Here is an 18,270-nt window from a genome sequence, read left to right as displayed (position 1 = left end):
ACCCTAATCAAGCCCAGGCTCAGGGGCGTCACTAGGTCATTTTATTCGGGGCCTGGGCCCCGGATGTCAACTGCCCCGGCTTTTTTTTTAATCTTCCTCCATTTTTAAATATATTTGTAAAACAGTGGGGCCGCTCTGGCGCGCAGAAAGGGACCCCACTCAGGGCAGGTCCTCCGGTCCCAAGTTCATTAGGCCAGGGACAATGCTACTTTAGGAGTAGGACACTTCCGTGCGCAGGCACGCCATCCCCCCCCCCCCCCCGCCGCCCCCCCGCCCCGGCAGCTCCGAGCAGTACGGAAGCTCGGAGCTTAAACCACTGCAGAAGGCAGCAGCCAGGCGTGACAAGGAGCCGCCCAACGTGATCTACAGCCCGCCCGATGTCATCTGCAGCCCGGAAAGGTAAAAAGGGCGGTGGGGGGGGGGGGGGGGGGTTGTTGGGGTCAGGGATCAAAAGATTGTGAAGGACGGGGTCTGTGGAGGGACAGTCACAGAACAGTGCGAAGAAGTGGTGGCAGAGGGGGCTGGGAAGGAGAAAATGTACAGGAGGAGGGGACAGAGGAGCAGGGGGCAGAGGAGTCTAAAGTAGGGTGCCACCTGGCCGGTATTTATATAACCAACCCACCTACCAGAATGTTGCACCATATACTATACCAGTGTTTCCCAACCAGAGTGCCTCCAGCTGTTGCAAAACTACAACTCCCAGCATTCCCGGACAGCTGTCCGGGCATGCTGGGAGTTACAGTTTTGCAACAGCTGGAGGCACCTCTGGTTGGGAAACACTGATCCATACTATATTCTACTATATAGTCCAACATGCTGCTGAGCCACAGACTGTATCAAGGCATGCTGGGAGTTGTAGTTAGTAACTAACTGCAACTCCAGAATTTAATCAAAAAGACAAAAGAAAGCAATCAAAAGGTCCCATCGAAACAAAAATGGAACCGTTTAAAAACACAGATCGGGGCGCAAAAAAAATGCCCCTCATACAGGACGTATAAGGAGAAATAAAAAAAGTTATAGGGGTCAGAATAGGAGAAAATATCCCCCACATATGTGTATCCTGTGATGTCACGCATATATAATTAATTGTGTGTATATTTTGTGTGTTTTTATACACTGTTTTTGCACTTTATATGGAGTTTATCCTGAGAGACTACTTATACTCAAGTGCAATAAGATAAATGTGTGCTAATCCATAGGTGATCGGTGGCAGCCTGTATATTTTGTAGTGTAAGTCGATATTTTATTGGAACGTAATAAAAGGTATATTTAATTGTATGGAAGGTCCCTATTCAAATCAGTGTCTATATTATTAATGTACTGGGAGACCCATCATTTTAACCTGAAAAGTGTTAATTCCTACCTGCCAATCTAGCTAACAACCTACCTACCTGGTTTCCTACTTCCCTGGCTATCTAACTACCTGGCTACCTACATAGCAAGCTGGCTACCTGACTATCTACCTGGCTATCTAGCAACCTGAATATCTACCCACCTAACTATCCATATACCTAACTACTTGGCTACCTACCTAGCTATCTATCTACCTAGCAACCTAACTACATGGCTACATGGCTACCTAGCTAGCTAACAATCTACCTAGCTAATTGCCTACCTGGCTACCTAGCTAGCTACCCACCTATGTTGCTAATAACCAACCTTGCTACCTACCTAGCTATTTACCTAGCAACCTAACTACCTACCTGTATGGCTATCTACTTAGCTAGCTAACAATCTACCTAGACACTTAACAAGCTATCTAGCTAACAACCAACCTAGCTATGAACATACCTAGCTACTGACATAGTTGCAACCTACCCATGTAGCTAACTACCTACTTACCTGCCTACCTACCTATCTAGCTAGCTAACAACCTACCTACTTTCAGACGTATTTATCTATGGTGGGGGATAGGCCTACTTAATGGGGTACCTACTATTCCTTATTATGAGAGGGCATTGCACTGGAAAAATGCAGAGTCTAACATGTTTTTCCTGCAGATGCTAAAGAGATGGTTTTTACCTGGAAGAAGTTGACATGTCAGTCTGATCCAGATGCACAAGAAAAGGAAAGAGGACATCGCTGATCAGAAATTATGTTACCTGTGAGTTCCTAGATGTAACTATAATCCCCTATATGGTATACAGATCCTGTGTACAGCTGGTATCTACCTTTATATGATCCTGGATACAATTACTTATATGGTATACAGGTTTGCAACAAAGTCCAAGACCACAGCACCAAAAATTATAAACTGATACGTGCAAAAGAACTGTAGTTTATTGGTTCCCCAAAAGTTTTTTTGAGGAACCAATAAATAATAGCTCTTTTTTTCCAATTTTGGTGCTGTGGTCTTGGACTTTCTTGCATGTTTGGTATCCATATTGGCTATCTGGATGACTACGGGGACAATGGATTTATCTAGTGGTGTCTTATCTGTTTATGTATGTGTGCATGCAAGCAAGAGTGTATTTGTGTGTTTGTATATGTGTGTGTGTGTGTGTATGTATATGTATGTATGTATATATATATATATATATATATATATATATATATACGCATGCGTGCGGCGTGAGTTTGTACTTTAGGGTGCACACCCTAATGCAATAGGCTGCGCACGTCTATGACAGGGGGGGGGGGGTGCACCAGCTGTTGCAAAACCCCAACTCCCAGCATACATGGTCTGTTAGTGCATGGGAGTTATAGTTTTGCAACAGCTGGAGGCACACATGTTAGGAAACACTGAGTTAGAAACAGACATTGTTTCCCAACCAGTGTGTCTCCAGTTGTTGCAAAACTACAACTCCCAGCATGCCCAGACAGCTGAAGGGCATGCTGGGAGTTGTAGTTCGGCAACATCTGAAGGGCCAGATGTTGCTGAAGTAAAACTCCCAGCATGCCTGGACAGTCAGTGCATACTGCGAGTTGTAGTTTTGCAACAGCTGGAAGAGCACAGATTGGAGACCATTATACAATGGTCTCCAAACTGGGGCCCTCCAGATGTTGCAAAACTACAACTCCCAGCATGCATGGTTTGTTAGTGCATGCTGGGAGTTATAGTTTTGCAACAGCTGGAGGCACACAGGTTAGGAAACACTGCGTTAGAAACAATGTTTCCCAACCATTGTGTCTCCAGTTGTTGCAAAACTACAACTCACAGCATGCCCAGACAGCTGAATGGCATGCTGGGAGTTGTAGTTCGGCAACATCTGAAGGGCCAGATGTTGCTGAACTAAAACTCCCAGCATGCCTGGACAGTCAATGCATGCTGGGAGTTGTAGTTTTGCAACAGCTGGAAGAGCACAGATTGGAGACCATTATACAATGGTCTCCAAACTGGGGCCCTCCAGATGTTGCAAAATTACAACTCCCAGCATGCCCAGACAGCCAAAGGCTGTCTAGGCATGCTGGGAGTTGTAGTTTTCAGACTCCTAGAAGCAGCAGTGAAGATCTTCACTGCTGCTTCTGAGTACCATATACTTACCTGCCGGTCCCGTCGCTGCTCGTCCATGTGGCCGGTCCCGCGCTGCTCCTCGGTCCCACCGCTGCTCCAGGTAAGGCCGCCGGTCCCCTCCTGTTCCCCCACCTATGCTGCGGGGGATCTGAACTTTCACCCCAGATCACTGTGATTGGTCCACAGGGACCAATCACAGTGATCGCTGACCAGGACCATCAATGGATGGTCCTGGGGGGTGAAGCAGAAGTTGTCCCCTGCTGGAAACAGCGGGACTTCTGCCAGTTAACCCGTGCGATGCGGCGCATCGCCGGGTTAACTGAATGTCATTTATAAACGTCAGGATGCGCGAACGCACTGCACAACCTGGCGTTTATATATGACATTCTGCGGGAAGGGGTTAATTCTCTGTCTTGCTCTGACCATCATGAAGTCTTCTTCCAACCATGACTCGTCTTCACAAAATCTGCTAGACAACAAACATATTAGGCCCCGCACTTTTTTAGCACATTTCCCACATGTTCCCTACCTTAACCCTTTAAGGACTCAGCCCATTTTGGCCTTAAGGACTCATAACTCATAAATTATAACTCTTTTATATTTTCATCCACAGACAAGTATGAGGGCTTGTTTTTTGCACGACCAGTTTTCCTTTGTAATGACATAACTCATTATATCATAAAATGCATGGCGCAACCAAAAAACACTATTTTTGTGGGGAAATTAAAAAGAAAAATGCAATTTTGCTAATTTTGGAAGGTTTCGTTTTCACGCCGTACAATTTACGGTAAAAAGGACGTGTGTTATTTATTCTCTGGGTCAATACAATTAAAATGATACCCATTATTACATACTTTTCTATTATTGTTGTGCTTAAAAAAAAATCACAAACTTTTTAACCAAATTAGTACGTTTATAATCCCTTTATTTTGATGGCCTCTAACTTTTTTATTTTTCCGTATAAGCGGCGGTATGGGGGCTAATTTTTTGCGCCATGATCTGTACTTTTTTTTATACCACATTTGCATATAAAAAACTTTTAATACATTTTTTATAATTTTTTTAAAATAAAATGTATTAAAAAAGTAGCAATTTTGGATTTTTTTTTTCGTTCACGCCGTTCACAGTACGGGATCATTAACATTTTAATAGTTCGGACATTTACGCACGCGGCGATACCAAATATGTCTATAAATTTAATTTTTTACGCTTTTTGGGAGTAAAATAGGAAAAAACGGACATTTTACTTTTTTATTGGGGGAGGGGATTTTTAACTATTTTTTTACTTTTACTTTTACATTTTTTTTACTTTTTTTTTACACTTGAATAGTCCCCATAGGGGACTATTCATAGCAATACCATGATTGCTAATACTGATCTGTTCTATGTATAGGACATAGAACAGATCAGTATTATCGGCAATCTTCTGCTCTGGTCTGCTCGATCTCAGACCAGAGCAGGAGACGCCGGGAGCTGGAAGGAGGAAGGTGAGGGGACCTCCGAGCAGCGTTCTGAATGATCGGATCCCCGCAGCAGCGCTGCGGGCGATCAGATCATTCATTCAAATCGCGCACTGCCGCAGATGCCGGGATCTGTATTGATCCCGGCACCTGAGGGGTTAATGGCGGACGCCCGCGAGATCGCGGGCATCGGCCATTGCCGGCGGGTCCCTGGCTGCAATCAGCAGCCAGGATCAGCCGCGCATGACACGGGCATCGCTCCGATGCCCGCGGTTATGCACAGGACGTAACTGTACGTCCTGGTGCGTTAAGTACCACCGCACCAGGACGTACATTTACGTCCTGCATCCTTAAGGGGTTAAGTGCCCCCCAAAAAAAACCTCGGTGCCATGAATAGTATAAGGAAGTAAAGTGTGTTAAGTGAAAGGGTAGGGGAATAGGGTGGAGGGTAGGTTATTTAAGGTAGAACCCCACCAGTAGGTCGATAATGACCCTAGTAGGTAATTCCCCCAGTAATGCTCCCAGGTAGGTAATATCCCAGTAGTCAGGCAGTAGGTAATGCCGCCAGATAGGTTGTAGTTAATGCCCCCAGCAGGTATGTAATAGGTAATGCCCCCAGTAGGTAGTAAGTTATTCCCCCCAGGTAGGTAATGCCCCCCTCAGTAATTAATGCTCCCAGTAAATAGTGCCCCCCAGGTAGGTAATGCCCTAGTAAAAAGTACCATCATTAACAGTGCCTCAGTAGTTAGTGCCACTAGTAAATAGTGCCCCCAGGTAGGTCATGCCTCCAATAGGTAGTTCGACAGGTAGGTAATACCGCCAGTAGATGTAGCAGCCCCTGTTCTATATGTAAAGGGCCCACAGCCTGTTGTGGTGTGAGAAGGGGCACGGGGAGAGCAGTGTTAGGTGGGAGACCTGGGATAAGGGGCTGGCAGCGAGGTAGATATGTGATAAATTGATAGATAGATGTGAGATAGATAGATAGATATGAGATAGATATGTGATAGATAGATAGATATGAGATAGATACTGTATAAGAATGGAACAAAACTAACATGGTCATTCAGACCCCTGGGTTATAGCGTTTCTAGTTTGTAAATCCATTCTGTTTCCAATTGAGCAAGTTTTATTTTCCAATTGCCTCCCCTACTGCCAGGAAAAATGCAATCAATGCCTGAAGGCCTCGCGGATCACAGTCATGGAATGTTTTGAAATGTTGCGGAACAGTCGTTGCGTGAGATCTGGTGCGTAAGATCTGTTTCATGTTTCGCTCCTGTTATTCATGTTTCGCTCCTGTTATTCCAGGTTCTCTTCTTAAGTTCACAAGTGGTCATGCCTACGTAAATATAACCACAAGGGCAGGTAGCATGGTATATTACCCCAGAGGTATTGCATGGGATCATGTGTCTGATCTGAAAGGAACGAGTACCATTGTAATTAGAAAACATACAATCTGAACATTAGTTTGGCAACGCATTAACCACACGGATGGCAACCCTACTTAGGTTTAGTGGCTCCAAAAGGATTAGTGTTTTTTTTTTGTCTTTGCGGTGACTATGTACCAAGATATCTCTCAGATTAGCACTTCTCCTAAATGTCATTGAAGGCTGTTTTGAGAGATATAAACTCAATGTGGGATCAGCCAGTAGTATGTTCCAGTTTTATGACAGAATCTCTCTAACCTGGGGTACCTGTGCATGGTAAGAGGTCATAAATCTTACCTGGTCACCATTTTTATTTCTGTGCTTGGATTGTAGTAGACATCTCCTGCTTGTATGTTTGGCAGTTGGGTACGCACGCCGGATCCAGTTGTCCTTATAACCTCTTACATTGCACAGGTACCCCAGGTTAGGCTACGTTCACACTGACGGCTGTCTCCGGCAGTGTAAAGTCCATTATTTTAGGATCGAGAAAAGCCGGGGAAAAAATAGTACTTGCACCGTCTTTTTCTCCGGCTTTTCTCTCCAAAAATAACGGCTGCTATTGAATACAATGGGGTCCAAAAAAACATAAAAAGAGGGAGTTTGATGGCCGAATTTGCCGGAGCATACCAGCAGTGTGAAAGAGGCCTTAGAGAGATTCTGTAAAGAAATTGGAACATACTACTGGCTGATCCCACATTGAGTTTATATATCTCAAAACAGCCTTTAGGTGAAGTGCTAATCTTTTTTTTTAAACTGTAAGTTTTTATGAAGTTTTTCAACTATTTCAACAACAAAGGGATACAATGAAATAGCAAGGTTGAGGGGGGGGGGATACCCCACAAGGCAAGGAGTCTTGCTAACAATACAAAACGGTATACATTATCAAAGCTGAAATACACCAGGGAGGCTGCCTATCAGTAAATCTGCCCCACGGGTCCCACACCGAGCGAAACTGTGGAATATTATTATTCAGGGAGGCGGTAAGAGACTCCAAGGAGCGGATCTCTCCGATTCTAGCAATCAGTTCACCTGCAGATGGGGGGGGGGATGTCTGTTTCCAGTGCTTAGCAATCAGAGTCTTGGCCGCTAAAGATACATGCATAAAGAATTTAAACGGCCGCTTGGCCAAGACTGTAGTAGATAAATGTTACAGAAATACCAATGGATCCACCATTTTTAGGACACTTTGTAGCAATCGCTGGACCGACTGCCAGAATGAAGTGATCAGCTGATAGGACCAAAATATGTGGAATATATCTCCTAAACCCACTCCGCATCTCCAACACTGTGGGGGAATGTCAGGGTTCAATTTATTAAGCAGGACCGGAGTGTGCTACCAACCCATAAGCATTTTATATTTTGTTTCCCTATCGGCTGTGCACATAGAAGCCCTAGAGGCCCTGTCCCAGATTACCCGCCACTGAGGAAGCGTAATAGTAGTGTTGAGAGCTTCTTCCCAGCGTCCCATATAACGGTGAGATGGGGCAGTATCATTCTAGGGAGAGATTAAGAGGGAATATATACTCGAGAGGAGTCCCTGCGTATGCGGCCCACCCCTACACAGCCTCTCAAAACTCGTGGGGAGTGACACAGTCAGTGAGCCCCGCCACGACAACAGGAAATGCCGAATCTGCATATAGTGAGTCAATTCAGAGGCAGGGAGTGTCCAATGAGACTGCAAACTATCAAAGGGCAGAAGGGTACGCGTGATCGGGTCCACAACATCAGCCCAACAAAACAAACCCTGTGAGCCCCACTCCCGTACCACATTAGAAGCCCTTCCTTGGGGGAAATCTGGGCAGTACAGAAGGGACTGCAAAGGAGAAGAGGGAGAAGGGAGATGGAACCGCCTAGAGCAGGAAATCCAGACATATCGGGAGAAGGACATGGGGCCCAGAAGTGAGTGTGTAGGGGAGGGGAGCGGGAAGGTCCACAGGAGAGAGTTGGGTTGAGTATGTGCTAGCCATAGTTTTATTCCAACTCCATCCATTTACTGATGGCCTGGTAGGTAGACCATGCAGCAAGGTGACGTAAATGCGCCGCCCAGTAATATTTCCCGACGTCTGGCACTCCCAACCCCCCAAAAAAGGCCTGCCATCATTACAGACATGGGAAGTCTATGCCTTTTAGCATCCCAAATAAAGCGAAAAATAGCCGATTGGAAGGAACGCAGCGCAGCTAAAGGACCCCGTGCCGGCAACATCTCAAAAAAATTGAGCAGCTTGGGAAGGATAGCCATTTTGACTGCCGCAATGCGCCCAAAAATGGAAATATATTGAGACCTCTACTTTTCCATCAAAGAACGCAGCTCACGAAACAAGGAGGGAAAGTTAACAGAGTATAAGGAAGAATAGGAAGGAGAGAGGGACACTCCTAGGTATCTAATGGCAGTAGGGGATCAACGAAAAGAGTAGCTACCTTTCAACTGAGTTATCAAGGAGGAGGGAAGATTAATAGGCATGGCCTCAGACTTGGATAGATTAATCTTATAACCAGTGACCCGGCCATATTCGTGTAGGAGTTTATATAATGAGGGCAAGGACAGAAGAGGGTTAGTAAGGGTGAGTAAGACACCGTCTGCAAAAAGGCAAATCTTAAAAGCCCTATCATGGAAGGGTTATACCTGAAACGTCCGGGTCTCCATGGATCAGAGCCGCAAGCGGCTCTATGCAAAGAGCAAAGATCAGGGGGGACAACGGGCATCCCTGTTGAGCACTATTTCGGAGGGTAAAGGGTGTAGTAGAGTCGGACAGGAGTTTAAGAGAGGCTGTAGGGGAGGAGTAAAGACCCCGCAGTGCTGTGAGAAAATTACCGGTGATTCCAAATTTCTGCAGGGTAGGAAACATAAATGGCCATCCCAGCCTATCAAAGGCCTTCTCAGCATCTAAGTTTAGAATTCAAGCATGCTCAGATCTGCTATTAACAAGATCAATTAGATCCACAACCGTTCTTTTGTTATCACTACCCTGACGACAGGGGTTGAAGCCAACCTGATCTTTGTGAATCAGGGTAGGAAGGAAATTACAGAGGCGTGCAGCAAAGAGTTTGTAAAACTATTTCAGGTCACAATTTAGCAGGGCTATGGGCCTATAGCTAGAGCAGTCATGAGAGTCTTTATTAGGCTTAGGAATCAGCGTGATCAGGGAATGTAGGAAGGACTGCAGGATCCCCTCACCCCCCCCCCCCCCCCCAGAAGGAGTTGAATAAAGGTACTAGCTATGTAGAAGAGCAGAGGAATAGGTCTTATAGTAAAAGTATCTTAAGATGTTCGGAAAGCTCTTCAAGCATAACAGGAGCATTCAGGGATTCCCTGTCAGTGGCAATGAGAGCCAGAAGGCTACATCTAGAAAGGAATGAGTCCAGAGCTGCAGCACGCTCTCCAGGGTCCGAAGGGAGTTGAGAGGGAATGGAGTACAACCTGGAGTAGTAATCATAAAAAAGGAATAGAATCAGGGTGGTAGTGGAGGGTCCCCCCCCCCGTCATCCTTCAGAACTGAGGGGTCTGAGCAGCAGCACGGTTCCGCAACTTCCTAGCCAGCATAGTGTGGGCCTTATTTCCATTCTCGTAGAACCACTGCTTAGCATAAAGCAGTTGCTGTTCCACCTTATGGAGTGCCAGGTCTCCCAGTATCGAACATGCAGCAACCAAACGCCTCAGAACTGTTAGGGAAGGGTTAGTCAGCAGAAGAGCTTCCAAAGTAGAGATTTGCACACTAAGTTCCCGGGAGCGGACCAAGACATCCCGCTTTAGTCTAGAGCCCAGAGCAATACAGTGGCCCCTGACCACTGCCTTGTGGGCCTCCCAAAGGAGTGCTAGGGAGGACACAGAGCCTTCATTGGTTGCAAAATATTCAGTAATATGAGATAAGATCGTATCCTGGGAAGAAGGGTGTTTGAGTAAGGATTCATTAAGCCGTCAGTGGCAGCGACGTGGAGAAGAGGTGGATGAAGATAAAGACATAAGAACAGGACTATGGTCAGACCAGGAGATAGGTTCCATAGAAGCAGAAGAGAGCATGCGTACCAAGGCGTGGTTGCCGAAAAAATAATCAATACGAGTGTGGAGTTTGTGGGGATGGGAATAGAAGGAAAATGAACGGTCTGATGGATGGTTAGTATGCCAAAGCGCAACCGAGCGAATCAGTCGTTGAAAAAGCGTAGACAAGCGCAATTGGGAGGGAGGCGGCTGTGAGCCCCTCAGAGAGTGGCGATCAATAGATGGTGAGAAAACTAGGTTAAAATCACTCCCCAAAAGCCAAGCTGAAGGAGGGTATTTTCGGAGACACGCCACTACCCGACAAAGGAAGGGGATTTGAGCAGTGTTGGGAGCATAGGAGCAATTGTTGTCCCCCAGGGATTCCTGTAGAATAACAAATCTACCCAATGGGTCAGTGTAAGAGGAGGAGACTTGCATAGGGCAGGTTTGCGATATTAAAATCGCGACGCCTGCAACTTTCCTATCAGTGGAGGCAATGTAGGCCTAGGGGTAGAGGTGTTGAAGAAATTGGAAAGTGCCTGTCCTGTCAAACTGCGTCTCCTGAATGTAAACAATATCCGCTTTCAGGGCCACCAATTACCGCTGCAGCAATCGCCTCTTAGTGGGGGTGTTCAGCCCCTTAACGCACTTAGCCATGAGAGGTCAGGGGAGTGTAGAACAAAAGCAATGGATAGTACTCACGTAAAGCGGCCAGGACATTATCCGTAGACCAAACAATACCCATGGACTTCGACAATACTCCGCTAGAAATAAGAGGAGAAGAGACAAAGAAAGAGAAGGACAGACCGCCATGAAAAACTACACAACAAAAGACAAGGGAGAAACACAAGGAGACAACAAAGAGGGACAAGAGGAGAGGTAAGTAGGACAAATAGTACTGGAAACAAACCATTTGCCCATAGGCCAAAGTAGAGACCAATGCAGAGAAAAATAACAGTAGTAGAACAATAAACTGCGTCATAGTAATAGTAATAATGACCTCAGAGGAGGAAGTGGAAGCACGCATCCAAGAGGCTCACCCACAGAATAAGGAGAACAGAGTCCACTCAGTGGCACTGTTAAGGAGTAAGCCCAAATAGACTTCCCACAGTGCTAAGAATGTCCTCCATAAGTAACCTAAGGACGGGAAGGTAGAGATACAACAGTCTAGCCAATAAACAACATTATGGAACAATAAACTCTGGCAGAGTTCTCATGGCGGTTGTGAGTCAAGACCAGAGGAGTTGGAGGGAGGGGAAGCTCTACCACGCCCAGTGCGCTTCCCGCGCATCGGCTGCCACACCAGGGGCAGAGAGGGAGGAGGACGACCAGAAATCCGAGGAACAGGGATGTCCAAGGCAGCACAAAAATCCAGCAAGTCCATGAAGGTCCAGAGTAGAGCAGAGTGTCCATCTCTCCTAGCTTGCAAAGCAAACAGAAAGGACCATCTGTAGGGTATTTGTGCAGACCGCAGAGTAGACAGGAGTGGTTGCAGCAACCGCCTTTTAAGCAAAGTAATTCAGGAGAGGTCTTGGTAAAGCTGAATAGGAGCACCATCAAAATCAAAATTCTTCATGGAGCGGGATTTCGCCATTAGTCTGCTACACAACAAATGACATCCCAAGGAGGACCATTAGTGGGGCGAGGGCACAGGGCACAACGAGCTCGGTCCAACTTGATTTTATGGGATGGGGATTCCCCCATTATCATGTTGAAAATAGCCTCCAAGGTGACATGCAAGTCCTCAGCTTGAGTAGCCTCTGGGAGACCACCTACCCGGATGTTATTACGCCTGCCTCGGTTATTCAAGTCCTCTACATGAGAATGAAGGTCATTAAGGATGTCCGTTTGAGCAGACATGGTGCCCTGGACCCTCCCTATGTAGGATCTTGTAGCATAATGGGCCTCCTCTAAATCATTTACCCGTTGAGAGACATGCTGAAGGTCTTTGCGCATAGAAGCTATTTCAGCCCGGCAGGCATCCTTAACCTCTGCAATAAGTAGCTGACTTAAGTCCATGGGAGGCAGGGCAGATGCAGGGATCCCTGAACATTCCAGATCCATGTCTAGGCCGTCACTCCATCCAGGTTGGCTAATCCCTGGCTGGGGGGCGCCCGGAGACTCCAGCATGGAGGGAGGGCCCCTGAGGGGCACCACCCAGGGGGTCCCCCCGAAGATTTGTGAGATGACATATGCCTCTGCGGCTTAGAGGGGGCACTGAGAGAGTATGCCGAGAGTCCAGGGGCCCAATCACCCTCCACAGCAGTGCGAGACTAAGGGGCCACAGATAAGGCAGGTGAGGTCCCCACAGTGGGCGCAGGAGATGAGGGGGGCACACATGGAGTGGAGGGGGTCCCTATAATAGAAGAACCCTGAATTGTAGGAAGGGGGTCCTCGATGATAGGAGGCGGGTCTCCAGTAGTCACTGACCTGTAGTTATGTGCAAGATCCTGCGGTAGAGCAGGGAGAGAGCTGTTCCCTTCTATTTCACAGGTGGCAGTGGGATCCAGAGCAGGGGTCTCCAGCTGTTGTGCCCGCGCTACTTCCAGAGGCTCTATCTGGTGAAGAGGAGGAGGGGAACACACGGCCGCACCGAAACGATCCACGAGGTCAGGGTCCAGGGGGAGCAGCAGAGGATTAGCAGGCAGAGACTCCCAGTCGGTAGGGTTCGGTGCAGGCAGCACTGCAGCCCGGCGGGTGTCAGGGAAGGCCGCCGCTCCCACAGAGCTTGAGCGCAAACTGCGCACGGGAGTCGGGGACACAGGTGGAGAGGCCGGAGCTGAAGAGGGGGTCCTGGTAAGGTTCCGTACAATCCCCTTGTCGGGTGTTGGAGCAGAGGCGGCTGTCGGAAAGTCCCTCCAACGTCTCTGGGCGCCTCTTGTCATGGGGCAGAAGGCAGCAAGCAGCTAATTAAGCGGATTCAGCGGCCATGAGGGACAGAGCTCCTGAGTTAGGCGGCCATTCTCGTCAGCAGCAAGCCACGCCCTCAGGTGAAGTGCTAATCTGAGAGATATCTTGGTACATAGTCACCACAAAGGCAAAAAACCCACTAATCTTTTTGGAGCCACTGAAACTAAGTGGGGTTGCCATCCGTGTGGTAAATGCATTGCTTGCCCAAACATATGTTCAGATTCTATGTTTTCTAATTACAATGGTACTCGATCCTTTCAGATCAGACACATGATCTCATGCAATACCTTTGGGGTAATATACCATGCTACCTGCCCTTGTGGTTATATTTATGTAGGCATGACCACTCGTGAACTTAAGAAGAGAACATGTCCTTGGAATAACAGCAGCAAAACATGAAACAGATCTTATGCACCTAACAACGGTTCCACGACATTTCAAAACATTCCATGACTGTGATCCACGAGGTGTTCAGGTGAGGGGCATTGATCGCATTTTTCCTGGCAGTAGGGGAGGCAATTGGAAAATAAAACTTTCTCACTTGGAAACAAAATGGATTTACAAACTAAAAATGCTACAACCCAGGAGTCTGAATGACCATGTTAGTTTTGTTCCATTCTTATAAGTGCACTGTTTACATTGTGGTACTTCAGTTCTTGGTCTGTTGTCTATAATCCTCCAGTCAGTGGGTTATTTTGTTTTATTTCATTTTAATTAAATTTTTCTTGGATTTAATTCTTACTCTTTTTTCTGTTCTTTTTTCTTGCTTTTAGGTTTGCCAGCCATCCCTCTCCTGCGATATTATTCGTCTGTATACTCTTATTGCATTTTTTAGATCCTGCCATGCATCCTGCCCACTGCCATTTTTAAAAAGAAATTATTAACCTGTGGTATGTTCTTTTTTGCTTCCCATATGCATCCATCACTTTACTGTATAACTTGCTGCTAATATAATAGCACATATGACCTTTTTTCACACGTTTTTCAGGTTTTCACCTGCATTTCATATTTTAGATATATCTTTATGGACAATAAAATGTTTACTTTATATTTACAATGCCACATTTGTATTTTTTTTCTGTATTTATTCCTTCACTACAATAAAGAGATCAATTATATCACACTATTTCTGCACCTTTATACAGTGGCCCCCCGACCTACGATGGCCCCGACATACGATAATTTCAACATACGATGGCCTCTCAGAGGCCATCACATGTTGAAGGTAGCATCAACTTACGATGTTTTTGTAAGTCGGGGGCATCGCATAAACGGCTATCCGGCAGCGCTGACTGCTTCAGCCGGATAGCCCTTTACGGTGCCCCGTGTGCTCCTGTGATGGTCTCCTACCTGTCCTTGGGGCTTCGGAGCATCCTCTTCATGATCCCCTCCATCTCCGGCGCTCTCCTTCGTCGTCATCACATCACGCGCACGTTGTTCCGTCACCAAATAGGAGCGGCGTGCGTAGTGACTTGATGACGGCGACGGAGAGCGATGATCCCGGGGAAGCAGAGACGTCCGGAGCGTTGGGGACACCACGGGGACGTGGCGACAGCGATGGAGAGCGACATCCAGGGCAGCGGTGACGGTCCGGAGCGGCGGGGACAGGGGAGAACAGCTTCCTATACTTTACATTGCACGGATCCCTCAACATACGATGGTTTCAACAAACGATGGTTCCATTTGGAATGGATTACCATCGTCTGTTGAGGGACCACTGTATTTGTATATGCGCCTTCAATTTCAGTCACACTTCATAGTGGGGGTCGTGTGACTTCCCATCTTTTCCATTATTGTCACTTATATGCTTATTTAATTGGGGCTGGTTTGCCAGCACATATAGTGTACTAATTTTTTACACACCAGCTAATCATATATATACACAAATGTCACACACATTTCATGTTATTTCCTTCTCATATAGGATATATTGATATCTTTCTCACATTTTTGCTCAATACACTCCATAGCATTTTTTAACACCTATTTATTCATACACCATCCCTCCTTTTTCTCATTTTTCTTTGGTGGCTGTTTTTTTTCACTCATTATTTGCACTACACAGGGTTTTTCTCTGCACATTTTAGGTTATTTATTCACATTTTGGTTTGTATGTGATCAGTCTTTTTTATGTAATAAAATATATACTGGCGCAAAAATAGGTGAAATATAAGATATAGAATTTATTATGCATAAATAGTATAAAAACTTAGTGTATATGTATTATAAGAAGAAGAAAAGCAGGATATTACACAACTGCCCGAATATTGCACAAAAGAGCGGGTGTCTGAAGATGCTCTTCAGGAAATCAGATGCTGATCGGAATTCCTGCATATAAAGAAGAACATGAAGCTTCAATATGGACAGGTCAAAGAATAAGGTGAAGATATTGAGCTAATAATACAGATAAATACGCACCTTGAGTGATGCGTACGTGGTGCGTTGAACTGTATCGTTGATATATACTGAAATTATAAAGAGGAGCTAAAGGTTATGCAATTTCTTACTTAAAGTTCAGCGAGTTAGTTCTCTCTGTTTGCCGTCATTTGTATGGTACCTGTATCTGTAAAGGTGTGAAGATGTCCAGATATCCTTATGTTGGCAGTGCTTACGGTCTAGTCCAGGAAGGTTATCGTGTAGATCCTGTTGTATAGGATAGGATGGGAGCCAACCCCGGCCGGTGGCGTCTCCACCGCTCCTGGTACACCTTGCTGCACGAGAGTTTGAAAAAAAGGTTGCCATATGTGACCTCACTACAGAGCTGCGGATGAAACAAGAACTATCTGACGCGTTTTGGACGTAATCACGGCCCCCTCCATCTGGGAAAGTTATGTAATTGGTGCTCCGCTGTCCTTATATCTCCTGTTGATTTTGTTTGACATCCCGGCCCTGTCCATTGGTTCGCCATGATTCCTTCTGATTGACCGGCAAGTAGTTGGTTTTTACTCGCAGATCCTGTATTTTATTACTCAGTGATGTATATGGCCATATTAGCATCAGTCTTCCAGAAATCCAAAGATCTTGAAGTCTGAATTGAGGCCGCGCGGTGCCCCGGTGTTAAATTCAAATATTAATTTTGCTTCCGCCCTGGACATAAGTGCTATATAATTTCCTCCACGCCAATGTTGGGGAATTATTTCAATTCCACAGAAGCTGGAGTCTTTCATGGATGAATTATGTTTCTCTTTGTAATGTTTATAGAGTGGATGACCCTCAAAGTCTCTATTTACATTATATAAATGTTCACTGATTCTCTGGGAGAGTAACCTTTTGGTTCTTCCAATGTACCACTTGTTGCATGGACATTTTATTCCATATATTACTCCTTTTGACTTAGAAAATGAAAATATATAAAGGAAAATAGAGAGCCACATTCATTGAAAGTCAAAAGGAGTAATATATGGAATAAAATGTCCATGCAACAAGTGGGTCATCCACTCTATAAACATCTAAAGAGAAACATAATTCATCCATAAAAGACTCCAGCTTCTGTGGAATTGAAATAATTCCCCCACATTGGCGTGGAGGAAATTATATAGCACTTATGTCCAGGGCGGAAGCAAAATTAATATTTGAATTTAACACTGGGGTACCACACGGCCTCAATTCAGACTTCAAAATCTTTGGATTCCTGCAAGACTGATGCTAACATGGCCATATACATCACTGAGTAATAAAATACAGGATCTGCGAGTAAAAACCAACAACTTGCCGGTCAATCAGAAGGAATCATGGCGAACCAACGGACAGGGCCGGGATGTTAATCAAAATCAACAGGAGATATAAGGACAGCGGAGCACCAATTACATAACCTTCCCAGACAGGGGGGCCATGATTACCTCCAAAACGCTTCGGAGTAGTTCTTGGTTCATCCGCAGCTCCGTAGTTACGTCACATTCGGCAACCTTTTTTTCTTTTTTTCAAACTCTCGTGCACCGAGGTGTACCAGGAGCGGTAGAGACACCACCGTCCGGGGTTGTCTCCCGCCCTATCCTATACACCAGGATCTACACAATAACCTTCCCGGACTAGTCCGTAAGCACTGCCAACATAAGGATATCTGGACATCTTCACACCTTTACAGATACAGATACCATACAAATGACGGCAAACAGGGAGAACTAACTCACTGAACTTTAAGTAAGAAATTGCATAACCTTTAGCTCCTCTTTATAATTTCAGTATATATCAACGATACAGTTCAACGCACCACTATTGAGCACCACAAAGGACATTATCAGCATTCCGCTTAAACCTAATACTATATATCAACTTTCATTAGTCCCATTATGGGAGGATTATGTCTATACACAGGTATATATAGTCTGCAAGGGAAGGAGATATAAGCTAGAGTGATACGGTTTATAATACCTACAAGCAGCCTCAATACTAGATACCTGTTAGATAGACTATATTGCACATATGCACTTTGATGAATAGACAGATACGCGTATACAAATGTGTGTAATGTATAGGTGTACTTTATTAGTGGGCATGTGGCAATAAGCGTGTTATTATCATTATTGTTTGGGTTCTCATACCCATTGTTCTAGGTATTCCCTGCCTGTTACATTGTATTTTAATATTTATGTGTATTTTCTTTTATAATAATAAAAAGGTAATTTTTTGAATCGTAAAAACGTAATTGGTTTTCATAAGTATTTATATATCAACTTTAGTAGCATTTAGTAACATTTAACCATTCACTTTCCCTATTATATCCGGAGGTTGCTAGGAATAACCACCGGTGTATTTACTCTATTTAGATACCCCCCTTCGGACACGGATCATTTTACCGTTAGCCCGACAAAGACCTATGCACGTACGCATCACTCAAAGTGCGTATTTATCTGTATTATTAGCTCCTTATCTTCACCTTATTCTTTGAACTGTCCATATTGAAGCTTCATGTTCTTCTTTATATGCAGGAATTCCGGTCAGTGTCTGATTTCCTGAAGAGCATCTTCAGACACCCGCTCTTTTGGCCAATATTCGGGCAGTTGTGTAATATCCTGCTTTTCTTATTATAATACATATACACTAATT

General features: G+C 45.3%; 1 long non-coding RNA gene across 1 annotated transcript; it reads left to right on the top strand.

Annotated features, from left to right (window-relative positions):
• The first annotated feature begins 274 nt into the window (after positions 1–274).
• LOC130367069 (uncharacterized) lies at positions 275–15,303 on the top strand. Its single transcript, XR_008892068.1, has 3 exons — positions 275–399; positions 2,001–2,104; positions 13,998–15,303. It is a non-coding gene; the product is annotated as an uncharacterized LOC130367069 (long non-coding RNA).
• Positions 15,304–18,270: the final 2,967 nt, after the last annotated feature.

The sequence above is a fragment of the Hyla sarda genome, chromosome 4 (genome assembly GCF_029499605.1).
Source record: "Hyla sarda isolate aHylSar1 chromosome 4, aHylSar1.hap1, whole genome shotgun sequence".
In the NCBI taxonomy this organism is placed as follows: domain Eukaryota; kingdom Metazoa; phylum Chordata; class Amphibia; order Anura; family Hylidae; genus Hyla; species Hyla sarda.
This window is presented reverse-complemented; position numbering and strand designations above follow the sequence as displayed.